A 19,613-nucleotide genomic window follows, 5' to 3' on the forward strand; every position below is an offset into this window, starting at 1 on the left:
ACATTTTCCTCTCCAGGGCTACTGGAGCAGAAAGCTATTAAAAATGCGAGGTCCTGCTGGCACTGTGGAAAAATCCATTTCATAGCTGTACGGTAGCATACAATTTCCAAGGGACTGCTAGATGTTTGCGTTTGACGCATGAAGCCTAAGTATGTTCAGGGAGTAATCTCTTTTTGTGATGTGAGAATATGGAGCTGCCATTGAAAACTCTGAATCTCAGTCAAAGGTGAGAGGAATCATGAATTTCAGAGAGTCCGTTATAATGCATTTCTAAAGATCTCGTGTTAGCAAAAGGTGCAGTTGGATTAGCTGGTCTCTTACAAGTGGATAAGAATAGGTGGTTAGAGGCAATAGCTAAATAGGGAAGAGTATGAAGCATACTAAGAAAGCTACAATGTCTCAATATATTAAGTCCCTCTTGGGAAAAGGGTCTCTGTGTGTATATATGTACATATGAATATATAATTTGGAAGGTGAATAATGTAAGGAAGGTGATATTGTAACGAACAAGAAAGTAGGAGTATTTTTGACTTAATATTCTAAAATGTTTATTTATAAAAGGTAGTTTGCACTTGTGGACTGTGGATCCAGCGCAACTTGAATTGAAATACTCATTTGGGTTTCAGTAGGTTTTAGGTCCACCCCATCTTTTCCAATGTTTGTTGGGTAAATTTACTGCATGCAGATTTTTACAGAATTTGCTGCCTTGATATACCATAAGAAATGATCTGTCCTAAGGAGTATACACTAAAACCGAAATAAATATGGCATGAAAACATCGGGTGTTTAATATCCAATAGGAATAGCAATATGGTTTATAAGAGTCTTTTGTTCTTCCATTTACTTTTGTGTCACTTCAGTAATTTGTTTATGTGGTGTGCCAATTTGCATATTATAGAATATGATTTTAAAGATACATATCTGTTTATGCTGAGGTAATGGCAGATCAATTCAGAAAGCAAAGTCATTTTAGCTTTGGCATTAGAGGAGGAAACAGAGATTTTAATAGGAGTGTAGGGATGTTCTAGCATTTAATTGTAACTGCTCTGCCACTTTTCTACATGTGAAGTGGAAAAAACATTACAGATACTGAAATTAAATATGATGCCAATACCGTAAATCCAGTGTAAGGGTTTATTGTATCACTGAGCTCTTTAAAATGCTAACATTCCTTGGCTTCATTTAGAAGCATTAACTAATTCCAGGTGAGTCACCTCAGACAACAAAGCCCACTGTTGGTAGACATCCATCACACAGAGCATGAGGTAACAATTCTCCAGGGGCATGTGTAGATGTGAGAATATTTTGTTATGGTGTGGTGACTAACATTCCTTTATTTCTCATTAGTTTATACTGTATTATATAAAAAATAATTTCTGTTAACTTCTACATTCAGTTAATATACACACATCATTTAATGAACATAATATACCTTAAAATATTAAATTACAGCCTTTCTGCCCCCCAGGTAGACTGTCAGACATGGTGGTATAAATTAATATGTAATGCTGCAAAGCTAACAAATTCCATGTAGCCAAGAGGGCTGAAAGCAGCTCCCAGAGGCAGGGCTGGAGCCTTCTGCTGGAGACCACTGAAACCAATGGAAAGACTTACATTGACTTCATTGATTGCTAAAATAAGGGTGGGGATGGAAGACAACGATCTGTGGAGAACAAATTCGGGAGGCAGGTTGTATTTCTCCATTAGCAGTGGAAGTTCTTGGAGATAAGTAAGCGTTCAGTCACATGTTGCCTAAATAACTATTCTAAGGTATTTCTAAGTGACTCTTTCCATATCAGTATGATCTAGCTGTTTTCAGGTATAAAATGCATCCATTGTTTTTACTTGAGCTAAAGAGGAAAGCTTAGTGTTGCCATTATCATCACAAGGGGTGGGAGCGATGATCTGACATGCAGGTGGGCTGAAGTCATCTCAGATGCTCACAAGTGTCCTGCCTGGCCTATGAGGCCCATGTCAGAATCGTGCTACCTGGCAGAAGTGAGGATGATGGGAAATGAGCAGTCCCTTTAGACCTTAGTCTCAGCTGCCTTTTTTATGTTACTCACTCTATAATGCCACTGTTATAGAAAGATCAGGAAGAAAGGGAATTTAAATTAAAGGAAGCAAGATTTATTTACAAAAAACCCAAAAACAAACAAAAGGAATCAGGACTGAAAATGGGGAATATAGAACTCAGCTCTAATCCCAGAAATTATGTGATTTCTGTTTGCAGACTAGCATTTATTATGCTGAAATCAACTATTTCTGTTGCTTAGGTCTTTTATTAATTTGTCACATGGCAGCTGTGAAAAGGCCAATGTTTTGTTTTAGCCAAAATGCATTCACAAGATAAAACTGAGTTCACTTTTTTTTTTAAATTCCTGTAAAGCAGGATATTATGTCTCTGATACTGAATCTTTTCCTTTTCCCTCAGGCTGAATTTTTGTATATTATTTTTCAAAACACCTGTTGAGTTGGGATAGCAGAAACTAAGCAACCCATGGTATCATTTTTCATTTAGAAAAATATTATGTAATTGTATAAGATTATTATAAATTGTTTCTTGATTGTAAATAATATACATACAGACAGTGCATAATTAATTGCAGGCAAAGATCAATTAAGAAAGGTCATCTTAGATGTGACTTACGTTATTTGTCTATGATTATCACTGGTCAAATGTAATTGCATACTTGTTAAATTGCAGCTCTGCAAAGATGGGTTAAACGTCACTGTAAATTGCAAGGTTGTTTTTTTTTTTTAAAATTATATATTTCTTGACTCCAGTTGGGTTTTTTTTTTTGTCTGACGATACAACCAAAGCTTAAAGCAATCAGAGCTGTCTCAAAACACACTCAAAATACCCATTTAATTTTAATAAGACTTGGACCTAACTGTAGGAGCAGGAATGTCTTAGCACAGTATACAAAACGTTGTACACTGTTGGCAGAGTCTTAAGCAGATGCCATGGCAAAGTAAAATTTAATAGCAAAAAATACTACTGCTTCTGACAAATTCGCAAGTGTTGTGAAATAACTTCACTGAGTGCTCCTAGTAACTATGAGAGCTCTGTTATAGGCGGATGAAATCCGGAATCTAACTGTTGATATCTATATTAAGAGGCTAAAGAGAGACAGGATGGCTTCTTGCATGAGTAAGTGACCAGCAAAGTTGGATTTTGGGCCTTTTTTTAATTGTCTCTCTTTGTGATAACCTACTCCGATTATTGCAAGAAGGATATTTTACTAGCTACACTTAATTTCTGATTATGCACTTAGGCCTTAGGGTAATGATCTGCTACTGAATTTCACTTCCAAAGTACAGTAGGTATGTGTGTATGTGGGTGTGTCCTAATAACTGATTATCAGTCAGAATTTGCCAATGATGGAAGAAAATTTTCAGACCTTTCTCATTTTCTTTATGGTGGGACACCTTCATGCAGCTTTTGGCATGCTTCACTGCTCTAAGAAATGTAGCACTTCTGAATTTCCAGGTGATTTATTTTGCATTTCAACCCCCTCCTCCTTTGCTCTATGGATGTACAATACAGCCAGAGCCAAGAGGAATGTATAGCTGTAATTTTGTTAAAGTATTGCAGTGACGTGAACACACTCCTCAGGAGTCCCATCCTTGGTAACACATTTGAATTTTGCTTTAGAGAATGTGGCAGGATGGGCAATATCCTGTCTTTGTGTGAAAGCACAAACACATGCTCAGAATCATCACACCACCAGATGTTAAGAGGAATATTTGTAGGCAGCAGGTTTACTTGCCAGGTTGCAAGGTATCAGAGCATTTGGGAATCATTTTAGTCGACAGACTCTCTCTGACTAATTCTGGATGTGTTCCCTCACCATTACAGAGATGAGACTAAGCTTCCTGCATGATCTATGAATGGAGGGCTCTTGACAAAAAAATTAGGCAATATTTGTAATAGTGAACACCAGCTCCAAACTTTTCAGCCTCTTTTTTTTTCTCCCAGCTTCCCCCCTTTCCCCCCCTTCAAAGCTTTCTTCGTTCTGTGCTGTTGTTGGATACAGCTTCTTCAGATTTATTGTATCAACAGTCAAGTGTTGAGATTCTTTTGAGACATGATGGCATTGGCATTTTCAATCTGTAAAGCTGTCCAGAACACTTCAACATAACCCTCTTCTGGCAGCGCTGTGAGCAGTGCATCAGTGGTGGGTATCAGATCTGAGCTAATGCAGGTCAGATTTCATGGTGCCTGTTGGTATTTATGGGAATGGAAAAAATAAAACAGATTCGCCCAGAATGTTGTAGCCTGTTTCAAATGCAAGTAAAGGGGTCATGAATCTGAATCTCTCATCTGTCATAACTGCCGGAGGTAGAGCATAGCTGGGACAAGGCCAACCCCGTGCATCAGAGCTAAGCTGTGAGCTAAGGAAAAGAGAGGTTTAGTAACAATGATCATTGATAGAAATCCACTGAAGTGAGTAGAGGTGTCTTTGCCTACTGATGCAATCCCACTGCAAGCTTACTTTTCATGTCATTTGACCACAGTGGGTGAAGCTTCACTCTCTTTCTCCCCTTCATATCACGAAAAGTCAGGGTTTAGCAGGGTTTTTTTACTTTTCTTTAAATGTTTGGATCATGACAAACAATTTGATTTTGGGTACAGATCACTCTTTAGTAAATGTAGCCACACCTAAAATATACTTATTTGGTATGAATCAGAGCTGTGTCCTGGAGCCAGAATAAACTTGCCTCAGGTCCTGATGGACCTGAATTGACAACCGTCAGGCACTCATTTTATTGACATCTGTGCTATGATAGAGAACTGCTTTTTATTTTTGCTGCCTCTGTTACCTCAAATGATTAAAATTTAGAACATGACAATCATTCCTCAGTGGTAAAAGGACACTTTATTGTGGCTCATATCCTTTGAGATGGAGTGAGTTTTGAACATCAACAGTTTCACAAGCACAGGTCTTGGGAGATTTTGCAAAACTCTTTGCACAAATATGCATGCTTACTTTTGAATGTTAGACTTAAAACAATATGGATTCTTTTCAGTTATGAATCTAAGCTTTGAGAATGCTTTGGGGGGGAGGTTAATCTGATATAGGAAAAGAGGGTAACTTTTCCAATCTAGATGCATAGATTGCATGTGCAAACAGGAACGGAAATTGCCTACAGAGCCTTCATGCTTCAAGTGCATTGTGTGATTATTTTTATATTCAGCCATGAACACATTCTGTGGTAATATTCCACTCCTTTTGTTTTACAGTATCAAATGAAGACCGAGACGTTAAAAGCAGGGCATAAGAGAAATGAAAAAATGTCAGTAAAAGCAGCTGATGAAAACCCTATTAAAAAGCTATGCATGTCAGGCTGTGTTCTTTCTGTAATGTATATGTTTGTAATAACAGCTCTGAATTCTGCAGGGACCTATAAGTAATGAAGAAAATTGGTCAAGCAAAAAAAGAAGTTATTGGAAACTTGAGTGCTGTTGAGTCCCATAATACGTAAACTGTACATCTGCATAAAATAAACCTGTGCCCTGCTGATAGCTTTTATATTGTTCCCCTTGTATATATCAATTTGTTTGCTGGGTTGAGTTTACTCCAGTAAATGTTTTATGGTGAGAATTATGTCCCAAATTTCCATAAGTAGTCAATATTCATTGTCAATATCAATAAAAAGGCAAAATGTAAAACTGGACAGGACAGACAGTGTCCCCAAGGCGAAAGTTGCCCTCTTACCTAGAATGGAAAGCTGCTGGTGTTAATATATATCTTTCCCATTTGAGGAATAGAATAATGAGGGGAGAGAAGAGAATGATCAAAGTATTGCAAATACTCCAGGAAGGAAGCTACAGTGTAGAATCAAGTCAAAGGACACCAACATGAAGAGTCAGGCTGTACAAAAGACAAAAAAGAAGAAAAACAAAAGCAATGACTAACTTACTTGCCTAGAAAGACAGAAACTAAAGATGCAAGAACAGAAACAAAACCTATTGACTTGGAGCAAAAGTTGCACAAAAGGTGTAATATACCAGAGTACCAAAGGTTGTGTGTTTGAAACAGAGTAATGTGAATGAAGAATAAAAGGAAAAACCTTGTGCTCACCAGGGTTTTGAGATGGGGCAAGCAAGCCTTAGGTTCTTTCTTGGTTTCTTTCTTGGTTCTACTCTGTCAGAAGAAGGTTGTTGATCTGAGTGAACTGCCTTAAGTAAAACTGACGACAGCAAGCTGGTGGAAATTACAAAGCTAGAGAAGTGAAAGAAAGCAACAAGTTCAGTATTTCCTTGCCTATGGGAGTATGGAATAGTAGAAGGCAGGAGGGAAGGGGTGATGCGGGAGAGTTAATAGATTACAAAGATGGTGGTCTGTTGGAGGAAGTAGCGTTCATTCCTCTAGATGGGTTGCTTGGCATGGTGAATGCAATGCTTGTCAGATGCCTGTAAATGTGGTCTTGAATTGCAGTCCTGGACTTCAGCCACAGACTTTTAGTAAATACTTTTTGAAAACATGGTGTTACAGGATCTGCCTCCACAGAACTCATTTTGCAATAAGTAGACTTTATGGGGCATACTCTGGGGGAAGAAGATGATTTATGTACTCAATAATCTTTCCTTTTCTGCCCTGTGGAGAAATCATCAGACTTGCCAGCAGGCCCAGAATCAAGGAGAGTGCTCGGCTGCTGCTGGAGAGATGATTTTATACTTGAGTACTGGAATTTCTTTTTGATCCTGCCATCATCGATATCAGCCATTTGTTTGTTTCTTAACCCATGCAAGGTACTTCTTTAATATTAGAGTTGAGAATTAATACATACATCCCTTTCGAAACATGAACAGGTTTTACAGAAAATGATACATTGGCAAATCAGAACAATTTTTAATTCAGTATTGACTATAAACTTGAAATCAGACTAACATTCAAATGTAACTGTTAGCTTCCTATGCATCACTACATTTGGAGTAGACTAGGGACGTGCACTAAAGTTTCATCTGATCACATAAGAAGGAGGAAAGGCTGCTCTTGTATGGGACAAACCTCACCTGCTGTTGGCCATCTGAGGGCTGGGTGTCTCACGCAGACAAATTATCTAAGGTCTTCCTGTGGTTACCGGAGAGAGCCAGGGCAGCTCCATTCCATTTATCTTACGGTGTCAAAATCCTCTTTGCTCCTTACGGTATGAGCTAGAGCTCAAGTCTTTATACAGCCTGAATGGTTTATGAAAGACAGGTTCACTGTGAATTCCCAGGAAAAACCAAAACTGCTTGTATGAGAGCTTTTCCTCAGGTTTGTTCAAGTATTAAGTCAAAACCTGCAATCTGTTTGGCTTCAAGGTGAGGAGAAGCTACATTTATACAACTATGCCCAAGTACATGACACAAAATGCAGGTATACTATTTATTTTCTGGTCTATGTAGACAAATATCAAATGAACAAGTCTATTCTTTAGTGTGACAGGCAAATTCTCAGTGCAATTCCATTTAAAATTCAAGTGTCTTCTGTTTTTAGATATTAGTTTGATGGACAACAAATAAGAAATCTTAAAGTTGGTAAATACTAAACCAGGGAAAATGTGGCCATATCCCTGAAAACTTTGCAGCTGACTTTCAGAGGACACAGCCAGTTATGTAACTGTGAATATTACCAGCTGCATCTCCAAGCCACTGAGCTGCTTTATTTTCAGATGTAGCTGTGGAATAATGCGTAAACTTTTTTTCACTTGATAATGTCTTTGGAAGAAATCTCCCAGAAAACACCAAAGACCATTGAAACACACTAAGTTGCTCCAACTAAAAGAATATTGGTTTAAATACGCTGTATGCAGGCACCATTACTTGAACACAGGTTTTATTGCGCAATAGAGCTGATAACAATGATACATCCTCCCCCTAAACTTGTCACTCCTCCAGGTAGCAATACTTAAGTAGGCAAAGTATGTCACATTTTATGGCTAGGAGAATGCCTAAGACACTAATTCAATCTCTTTCAGTTTGGTGTCTCGGATCAGTGAACTAAATACTGACTTAACAGCTGCCACAGATTCCACCGCACACATCATCTGAAGATACGATGCACTAGAGATCATGCTAGGGTGGTACATCAAAATAATGGGAACTGGGTTTTTTCAGTAGACTCTACACAGTGGGCAAGTAGAGTATGCTTCACACAACAGCATTAATTGGTTTGTCTGTAAAGGACAAGAATAAATAAAAGCCATTAAGTTTCATCTGTGTATGGTATCAGGGTATGTGCCATAATTGTAAACTGTGAAAATTAAGTCTTTTTTTCCTTTATTTATTCTACTTGTCTCAGGGTTAATCATCTGTAGCACCAAACTAACTCCTTTCAGTCTTGCACAAAAGCTTATAATATATGACAGGATTAGGATCACAGGTGGCTTGTTGTCAGTGAGGCAAGAAGTTCAGCTTAAGAAAGTATGACATAGAGGTTTATTTTGTATTCCCTTAACAACTGTATAATATGCAGAAACATGCAAATGGTTGAACTCAAATGGCTGTTAACATTCTTCTTATTATTGAGTACTAATATAATAAGGAAGTAATGCCATAAAAGTTCATAATAAAAAGGTACATGACATTTTCTTGGTAGCAGAGTTTTAATCTGTTAGCCACTGGGATGGGAGACTAGAGAACAGTTTAAATGGATAGCAGTCCAGGTACAGCCAAAAGAAAAGTACACTTTAAAATAGTGATTTCCAAATTTTTTTTTGGACAAACAAGAGCATGCTCAACCTGAACCATGTTCTTACAACCCATGATGCACAGTATCGGTTCAACATACAGCTTAATGTTTTCCAGCAGACCAGTTGGAGATGATTGACCAGGCTGAGACATAGATCAGTTGTCCCTGAAATGCAATTTGGGAATGTGCCTAAAAATGCCTACTCTGCTATTAGTCTGGTTTTTGTCTATAGCCCATGTCAAACTCCTCTCTTAAATTTGAGTTAATTTTTAATGAATTTTAATGGGGGTTTGTAAGTTTTGGCTCTCTAATCCATTTTAATCTATGTTTCCCTTCACCCAGAATGGGAGAGGGCCTATAACCTGTACCAAAAAGATTGGAAATAAAAAAAATGTGTCAAATTCAACTGAAATGCAAGCAGGTGCAGTTTCACTGAAGTTAAGAGTGAAACCTGCTTTCCCATTTACTTAGATAATACAGCTCAGATAAAGCTTAATGTAAGAGCCTGCATAGCTAGATGGTTGGGCAGAGTTACCCATCCATGGTATGTCATCTCAGGCCTGAAGTCCTATGACAACCTGTGCCTACTCAACGACTGTTTCATCCTCCTGTCTACTAATAATATTTCCACATAGTATTGTTTTGTTCCCATTTCCAATCCTAAATTCCTGCCTCTTTTCTACTGTACTGATGTTATAGTTCTCCTGTACCAGTTAATCCTATTTCTTTCTCTTCTACTCTTACCCTCTACTCCACTTCCAGCCGACATTGCTGTGTTGAATCTTGTTTGTCTATCTAAGGAGCAGAGGATGAAGAGCCTTAATTCAGTGGTGTCATATCCGAGATCTGCCAAGGTAGTCTGGGAAAATTAGTGATCTTAAGGTGAAATGTGTAGTGGCACAAATGCAAGAACTTTGATGCTCTCTTCATATAATATCTATAGTGTGTGCTGCTTTCACTTAAAACACTTTTGAAAGTTAAAACTTCAGTTTTCAGTTCCAAAAATCGTAACGACTGGCAACAGATATCCAAAAGTGGCCTCAAAAGAATAAATGTGCTTTGACATATTTCTTTGTTCTTTTAAAGTAAATGAAACAATTAGTCCAAATGAAGCACTTCATCACTGAAACCCAGAGGAATTTCTTGGCTGCTGACAAATCATGAATAATAATAAAAGAAGAGAGTGCAGAAAGGAAGGAGGGGTCATGAGAGTAGATAATCTATGGGTGACGAACAAAAGCCAATTTCAAGGACTCTTGAGCTGGGTTAACTTCTGCTGAAATGTTCAGTTTCCATTTCAAAGTGTTCAGTAAGCCAAAAGTGTTATAGTGGATTGTATGAGCTTCTGCAAAGTGCTTCGTGCACTCATTTTATTTCTGTTTTAAATAACTGATTATTGTCCAGTTTCATGTAAAACACTGTCAGTGGAGATCTTTATTTCTAGTAGTAGAAAGCGTGTTCACTTGCAAATGTAGCTTGAATCGTATAAGGACAAGCTGAGCTTTCTACTTTTCTGCTTTCTGTTAAACCCTGTTTACTTTATTTTGCAATTGTCTTGCCCATCTCCCCCACATTTTTCTGTTTGCTTAGCTTTCTATCCTGTCTGACTGCAATTGCTTAGGGCACAGGCTCTGTCGTTGTTGCTGTATGTCATGCTCACTTTATCTGCAGTCTTTCACTGAACAGGGCCTTCCTCCCTGAGCGATGTGACAAGGCACTACAATAGCATGCGAACCATATGTATGTGCACGTGTGTGTGTATTGATATCAGTCAGGATCTATGTGTGATCTCAGCATTGTCTGATGGCACTTATACTCTTGTCACCACAGAAAAAAATGTCTGCCTTTAAAATCCTGAGATTCGTGGAGGTGTTGAGGTAGCTGTTCAGCCTCAGAAGTGAACAATATTTTAAGAAAGTCACATCTATGCCTTGTAGAAGAAGGTGCTGAAATGCAATTAAGTGGCTTTGTATCCAAAACATTTCATGAAGTAAAGAATGAAACAGGAATACCTATGTGGTCCTTCAACTCTTTCTAATTCCTATTTTAGAAGTCTATACAATTTAGGAAAGGTGTTAAATCAGGTATAGTTTGATGAGATGCAGTTATCGCAGATGGATTAAAAATGTATCTGACTACAAAAGAACAGATCTCCTGTTTTGCTACCGTGCATCTCATGTAAAGGACACAAAACACAATTCTTCATTCTTTCTACACACTCTAAAACTGTGTCCTTGGTGCTTAAGACTTCAGTGGGCGCACAAGAAAGCGCCATGGTTTGAAATAGGAGACAGGGGGAAAGAGAGTGTACTATCATTCAGCTGTACTTTTGTCCATCCTTACGAGCTGATTTTGGTTTGCATAGATCAGGAGTCGTCTCAGGACAGTGTCTACACTTGTCACCAGTTTGTATTTTAGGGGATAGTTGTGTGGGTGGGTAGCACAATGGAGCAATTTGTAGACTCAGTTGCTCTGCCACTGAGCATGCCCAAATGGTTTCAAACCTGCTCACAGAAATAGGTCAGACTATGCCAGAAAGTGCCGATGTTTCAAAGGTACATGCATGTTATTTTACTGTAAAGCTTCCTAAAGCTGTTTTGTTACCCATTACAAAATTATATCCTGCAGTAATGCTGCATGAAGTGTCCCTAAGATCTGCTACACCAGTCACCCATCAGATGCTGCAGGCCAAAATCACTGCTTTTGTAACTCCATGGACTTCAGAAGTTTGCATGAGGAAAGAATTTGGTCCATTTTACCTAACTATAATGTAGTGTTCTTTGCAGCGTCCCAGGTGTATAATTCTCATAGCCTTCTTTCATAAAGGAGATTAATTTTAGAAACAGTAGATTTTACAGATCCCAGGACATTTGCCCTAACCATTATTTTGCTTTGAGTAAGTAGGCTCTCTGGCTAACTTTCACTTGTGGGGAATTGTATCACAGACATATTAACAGCTATACCCCCGTTCAAATGTGTACCGCTAGGGATTGTCTTCAAGCCCAATAAGCTTGCTATTATTTCCTATCTTAAAATCTGTGGTAAGTAATAAAAATTTAAAAAAAAGGAAAAAAAAAGAAAAAGGAAAAAAAAAAGGTTGAGGTCACACTGCAGCTGTGTTCTCATTGAGAATTCAGATTGAAAACACACGCTAATATATACAAAAATAACACCTAAAAAAGACACCTGAATAATTTTGGACATGAAAGAAAATTTAAAAAGCCCCACAGTCTCATAGGCTTTAATAATATCTTAGAGTTGTAATCACCTTTCCTGGTGATGGGCAGACAGAAGGATGGTTTGTTGGAACCTGGTCCTGTTCTGGGAAGTCCATAAATCCATTTTTAATTACATGCATACAACTAAGTCCCATTCCAGTCATAGCCACTTCAAGGTGTGCTGTTGCCTGATCTGCTTGAAGGGTGAATGAAGACCTTGTATCTTAATTCCTACAAACAGTCATGGGTGTAATGTATTCTCAGGGGCAGGAAAGGACTGTTGGTTCCTGCCTTGTGGCTTTTACTAGCCAGTTAATCCTAAGGAGGTGTGTGTCTAGAAGCTCGTTTTTCTAATGCTTCCCGTGACATCCTCACCGGGTGGCCTACACAATTCTCTAAACTAAGTCGTTCTTGCTTTTAAGAAGACTTAGCTCATGAGGACTCAGGAAATCCTCGATGTTGCAAGTAACCAGGTGGTCCCATAATTAATTAGAATTGAGCTGATCAGTATTTTGGAGCAAAATTTTAATAATTGACAATGACTTTCTTTTTAAAGTAGGATCCCCATAAATGAAATTGATTTTACAATGTTGAGGATATTTATGCAATTCTTAAAGTTAAAAAATTATTTTTGCAATTATTATATGTATTTTTTCCTGTGTTCACATTTTTCTGCTCTATAGCCATCTAGCTAATCTTGAAAATTGATTTCCCCTGAGCTAAAATGGGAGTGAAATGAAACAGGCAAAAAAGGGGGAAAGAAATGGAAATCTGTAAATGAAAGATTTCTTTTAAAGTGCTAAAGCAAAAAGGTGAAAGACTTGGGAATGGGGAAAGAAAACTTGAAATAAAGTGAATCACAAGCAGGAGAAACAGTGTGGAAATTATTAATGAAATTGCTTTCCAGCTTTTCTACCATTTTGTCTCAGCAAGCCACCATACCAAATTGTCAGCGTAGTTCTCAGATGGACATTTTAGTGTCTCTCTTACAATTCCATTTCAGGGCTATGGAAGAGATGTTCCAATTTGTATTTAGTTCTTAGACTTACACGTGGGCCTTTTCCCAATAAATAGAGAATCAAATATGCACTTTATTGTTTTTTCAGCTTTCTCAGCAAGGAAGATTGGCCTCTTTACATTGGAAGACCTCTGTCTGTGGTGTATGCATTTCAGAGCCTTCCACCTGCTTCAGAGAAGCTGGGTGAAATATATCAGTAAGTAACATGATTTTGACATAAAAGAAAAATTGTGTATAGTCAGGAATAATTGAATAAGTGAATTCACAGTTCAGTTTGAACAAACCTATGACTAATATTAATCCAGTATTAATAGATTATTAACTGAACATTTATTAGCATTTATATGCTAACAGAGAAAGTGTTTCACATATGAACTAGGTACTGTTCTGTTCATAATTAAATGTTTGCCTGTGTAATATTCTAGCAGTAGAATAAAGAGTAGCTTTATGTTGAGCCAGGCTGCCAATTGGAAGAACTGTCCTGTGTTAAACGGGTCTTATTCAAACCTTCCTACACCCGCTCTGGGAACACATGCTGGTGACACAGGGGCCATCCTACTACGTTCTCAGTATCAGCAAAGATAATAAGGTCAAGTTATTTCATACGCTGCAGAATACTTTCCATGGATGCTCTTGTAATATTAAAATTTAAAAGCCCTTAGGCAAATACCAAAAACACACACAGTTGTGTTGTCTAAATGACACCACTGATGCAGTAGGAAGGAGAGAACACAGGGCTATCTGAAACTGGTTACCGAATGGAAGCTGTGGTGTGTGTAGCAACAGCAGTTAGACTGTGTGTAAGGTAATGTAACTATAAGTCAGTCTGCAAAAGTTTTACTAACCACAGCCAAATTCAGCCAGCTTTCCTCTAACACAGTAAAGACAGTGGAAGCCTCACAGAACATGCCATGATCGTGGAGTCTGCTCTAAATACCTTTCAGATAGTATTTTGGTTCTGTTCCTACAGAGACTTAACAACTGGGTTAATTTTGACCATCGCACATGACCAGAGAATCAGTTTTAAGCCTGCCTATTTGGCTTGAAAGAAATACTTTAACAATATATGTAAATGTTTAATTTCCATATGGTCTGATCCCATTAAGTCAAATTGGCATCTTTGCATTAATTAAAAAGAAGAGCCCAGCTCAGTTATTTTGAGTGCTCAATCAGAATAGTTGCCCTGAAATTAGGATCACAGGCTTTTGTTTTTCATTACATCTTCTCAGTTATATACACCATATCAGGTGTAAGAGATTGTTTTTGAGTCCTACCATGATTTGGGGTATTTTTTCTCCATCTCTGCTGTTCATACAGCACTAAATCCTCTGGGTAATGTTCCTCACAAGAAGAATGGGAAAGGAACAGTGCATACCAAGAAGGTAAAAAATTTTAATGCCCTATAAGGCATGATCTTCTTCTGTCTTTACTTACCTGTTTATAATAATGACAAACTTGTTGGACTTTTCAGATAATAATCTGTTTAAAGCTCTTGGGAAGTGCCTGTTTTTATCAGCATTAGTTGCTTCCAGTGGGACTAAGCATTAATAAAGGTAAAGTCTTCACATCATCAGGGACTAATTAGGACAAGTGCAAAGGAAAGAAAAGTAGAAAATTGGTCTTACTATTCTTAATCTTGCTATTTAATGTGTTCTGAGCCTACTTTTCTGTTTCTTGCTTGTAACAGCACCTATTGGTGTTATAAACATTGTCTAACTTGGAGGACTTTTTTTCGTTTATCCATCCTTATTTTTCATGTATTAATATTTGGTTTTGATGCTTCTTTCAGTGGGAAGCCACAACTGTGAAGATCAAGTATGCAAACAGTTTAGTGTCCTATTCAAGGAATACAGCCACTGCCGAACAGCTTGAGGTTGATATTTCCATAGTGACTTTACCTGGACACATACGGGAAAACATAAAGTACGCAGTAGCTAAGGAGGAAGTATATTATTTATTTCATTTTTCTGTTAGCTGTCATCATGTTTACAAATTTAGGTGGATGATAATCCCTCATTATTTGGCAATTTTGAAAAACAGTGATGGAGAGATGAAAGAATAAGATTGTTTTAGTCTTGTAATAGGTTCACACTGTATATAGTATACTAGATGTATAGTATTAGGTATAGCTATAGGTGTTTTATATTTATATTATATATATATAAAAATATATATATATTAAAAAAAACCCAAGTGTATCTAAGATTAATAATATGTTACCACTACTTACAAAGTTTGATTCCTGCGTTTACTCAGGGCCTTATCTGACAATTTTATAGTGATATCCCTGCTGGCTTGATGTAGTAATCTGTTATACTGTAACCAAAATTAAAAGCAAATCAGTATAAATGCAAAAAAGAAAACCGCTTTTTTCCCCCAGCTGCTCACTGTCACTTCTGAGAACAAGCAGGCAAATCAACATTTCCAAGGGCGCAGCAGTCCAGGCATGAAGTGAGTCCTTTGCCCAGAGGTTCTGCAACCACAATAGCAGCGTGAGCTGGTCAGTTTGTCTTCGGTGATATGACAAGGTGAAATATTTTGTTGTTGTTTCTGGATATTAAAATTCTTAAAGGCTCATGAGGGTCAGGTTTAGTAGTCAACTTATTTTCTCTTTGTGTAATATATAGCTTTCTAACATAAGCACTATTTAATCTCTAAAACAATGCATTTTTCAACGGTGTAAGAGTAGAGCACCTCACTGTAGTCACTCTCTAGGGCATTAGATCTATATGGAACCAGCAGAATGTTGTGATCACTCCTCCTTATTGCGGTTCCTGATTACCTGACTTGCCAGTCACACATAGGATTTTCCTTAATGGAGGTAAGTTTCACTGACCACAGGGCCAGCTGACATGGTAAACTGTAAAACTTGGAAGTTTAGTTTTTGCTTTTCCATTTTTTCTAAGAAGAAACAATCTGATCAGAACAAAAAGAAAGGCCACAAAGAATGTATTTTAAATTCAAGAAAAGAATCCATTCCGTCATATTAAATGTTTCCAGAAAATGATGTGCTTTGAAAGGCAATTTTGTTTATTAATATTAATATTGTAATTACTGTTTGCTACTGTTGTAAAATATTACACTGTCATATGTACACCATGTACACAAGGTAGACTCTCCTGTTTAGTGTCTTCTTTGTATGCAAGTGAACTACTGATAACAAGTTTCTGAGTATTTCTTTCCTCAAACAACTGTGCATCTGTTGTTTAATCTTGACCATCTCTTCCAGTTTGTATGTTGAACTGTGTCAAAAACTTTGTTATGCCATGCAAATTTACATTGTAATCCTCCCACTCTTCACCAGGCCAGTTGTAAATGAAGGAGAATAAGCTGGGTAAGCATTTGGTTTTGATAAACCTTTGCTTTTCAGCTTACAGTACTGTAGGTGCCTGTAAATTGATTGTAATAATTTTTCCAGATGTTTTCCCAGATAGTCAAATTAGGTTGTCTGTGCTATAATCTCATGAGATGCCTTTTCTCCCCTTCTTTTTTAAAGGTAAGTAGGATCTTTGATCTGCTCCAGTTTTCTGGATCTTCACTTAGCTCAGAGACATGGAAAGGAGTGAACTTAACCAGGTCACACTGCATTCAGAGGCCAGACCAAGAATAATAGAACAGATAACAGGTATCTCCTGATTCCAGATATGTAACAGATACATAACAGATACCACCTGATTCCAAATCCACATTATGTCACACTGGCCCTGAAATCTATTTGAACAGTACTAATCTCTTTATACTTCCATCCATGTCATTATTGTAGCTGCATAACCAAAGATTCTGGAAGTAGGCTATAAGCTTTGAAAAAGTCCACTAAAGTTTGAGTTAGCTCCTCAGCTGTTACAGTGGCTTACTGGTGTTGTCTGACATCATGATTCACAAGCCTGAGGATAGGCAGGGTAAGTCTGAGCTCTGAGTGAGAATAAAGAAATAGGAACACACTGCTGTAAAGAACTAGAAAAATAGCATGGGTTTTGTGAGAGACCTCAGTGATTATTCTTTTACCGGAATCATTAAACCTTTCTGTAATTAAGTGAAAAGCCTGTAATGTTCACATACCCATCTCTGTAGGAATTCCTTGAATATTTTGTTTAGCATGCAGAGGCATAGCTTAAGTTGGCCAATGGTAAGAGACCATCCTTGGTTTATTTTTCACTGGGGACTTCTACACCACACAGGCTTTCTGTTTGACCTTTACATTTTCTTCAGAGGACAAGAGGTTGAAGTCTGCAGGATAACCAGAAATACCCAACATGGCACAGCTGCTCTGGAGAAAACCTAAACTGCTTTTGAGCACAAGAAGGAGTAAACATCTGGGGATCATTTGAAACTGTAGCTGCTCACTCACTATGGAAGACATGAAAGAAGCAGTTAATGTTTCTTTTCTGGGTAGGGGATTGATCTTTATCACCACTTTCCCTAAACTGTATTAATAACAATCACCAGGGACAGGAGAAGTACGCATATTTTAAAAGGCAGCAGTAGTTGCCCCAGGTCACAGAAGGAGGAATTTGAATCTGAGTTTTACTTGTTTTCTATCCAGAAGCATGAACCTGTTTTGTTGGAAATAATTTTGTGTGAAGTTTGACTGAGACTTCTAAGAATACATACAAATAAATCAAGTTAACACCACCAACAAGAAAGAAAAAATCCATCCTGTAAGAACTCCAAAATAATTCTTTCTCTACTGTACCAAAAAGAACTGTAAATATTTTTTTCTTTGTTTTTCTTTTTTTTTTTTTTTGCACCAGGGCTTTTAATTTTGGTCTTCTGCAGACATACCTGGTGAGGTCACTTGAGTCTAGTGATATGAAATATCACTGTGAGATATTTCAAGTACTTCCTCGTACGCCCACAAGACCATGTAAAATGGGACTATGGAGTCCTCAATCATGTCTGTTCTGAGTGATTCTGAATCTTCCTGTCAGTCCCCAAAATAAGTGGAAAGCGATGGCATCCAATTCCGTCAGAGCTGTCCCCTTTGTTGAAATACGGCCAGTACCATGGAGCAAGCTGGCTCAGGAGGTGGCTTATCTGCTGCTCAGCAGGATCTTCCTTCTGTAAGAGATAAGGTCTTCTAGACCATCCGTACCTCTCGGACGCTCATGATGAGGGTGGATCAGCACAGCAAGGGTCGCCCAGAGGGGCCACAGAATTTCTGTCCATGGAGATCCTCAAAACTTGACAGGACTGTCTCTGAACAACCTGATCTAACTTTGAAGTTGACCATGCTTTGAGCAAGGGTTTGAACTAGATGACATCCAGCAGTTCATTCCAACTTAAATTATTCTCTGATTCTACTTTAAGTACTAGAAACTGTATACCTCAGTAGCAGATCTGAGGTCACTAGTAAGGAATCCTGCTGGCTGCAGAAGCCAGACCTTTGGTCAGTAACAGCTGCTTAACTAGAATAGTCTTTTCCCCATCCTCTGAGCTCACCAGGCTACATTCCTGCCTGTCTAATAAATGAGCTGGTTTTCTTGGTCAGAGATTTTTCAGGATGAAGTACAACTATCAGACATTCCTGAGTTCAGAATTCACCTACAACCACTATTGCTTGACAACCACCTGCTCTTCCATCAGTGAATCTCCAAGGATGGCAAGGTCTAGTGTCTTTCCCAAACTGGAGGAGCAGTGGAAGCTAAGAGCTATCCCTCAGAGCTCTTGCCCCAGGGAAAAGCAGCTGCTCTTCACTCCCAGCTGCTCCTGAGTGTCATCCCTCCTCTTCAGCTCTTGGAAGATGTGCAGTGTTGCCCCCCCCTTTCTTCCTTCTTCTTCCACTCCCATAATGTAAGATGAAGCCTTCCTAGTTCTTTCTATACAGAGCCACAATCCAAGGGAAAGAAACATGGGAATCTTTGACTTTTTCTATGAGTGTAAATGAAAATTTGGGTTTATGCTGTTAAATTTCTTACTGAGGAAAGTGTGAGGTGCTGCGTTTGCTGATGTGGTGGAATAACGCAAGTACTAGTCTAAGTTTTTAGAAGTTCCTCTATCTGGAGCATGAACTAATATATGGAATGAATTTGCCATCTCAGCAGTCTAACATACCCCACAGGTCTTTATGTACCTTCGGGGTGTTGTCTTAGAAAAACTTTACTTTTCTTAACTTTCAGAATGTAGTAATGCACAGATGTCAAAAGCAATGCAAGATATTAATGATGTAGGAGATTTTCTAAACTTTTCTTGACTATTTTTAAAGGAACCTTTTCTGCACAACTATGGCAAGGCAAATTTCCAAAGCAGCATACTTGAGTCTTGCTGCTGTTACAGATATTAATGGATGTTACTTGGTTGAGTCCCCCTGTGGTGCTTTGAAAGGGTACACTTGTGTATATAATAAATTAGTTTGTTTCCTTGTTCACAGATTTTTTGAGGAGTAGAACTACAAAAGCATTCCTTCCCATAAGACAGAAGCAAGGCCCACATATCATACTTCATTCTTCCAAATGGGATATTTCTTTGCTGCACCTGGAAAAAATGCCAGGATCCCAGCTGATAAAAATTGGATTTCAGTGAAGTCAGAGGGGAACATGAAATCACCGAAGGAGCAGACCACATATAAACCCAACAGCACAAATTAAGGAAAGGTTCTTATCTGTCACAGACTAATTGGCTGGGGCCTACTGTTTCACATATCAGATCTCTCCCTGCTGTTCGGAGAATCTTGAGTAAAATAAATCTGTGCCAGAA

Source organism: Pelecanus crispus, chromosome 4, assembly GCF_030463565.1.
Source record: "Pelecanus crispus isolate bPelCri1 chromosome 4, bPelCri1.pri, whole genome shotgun sequence".
In the NCBI taxonomy this organism is placed as follows: Eukaryota; Metazoa; Chordata; class Aves; order Pelecaniformes; family Pelecanidae; genus Pelecanus; species Pelecanus crispus.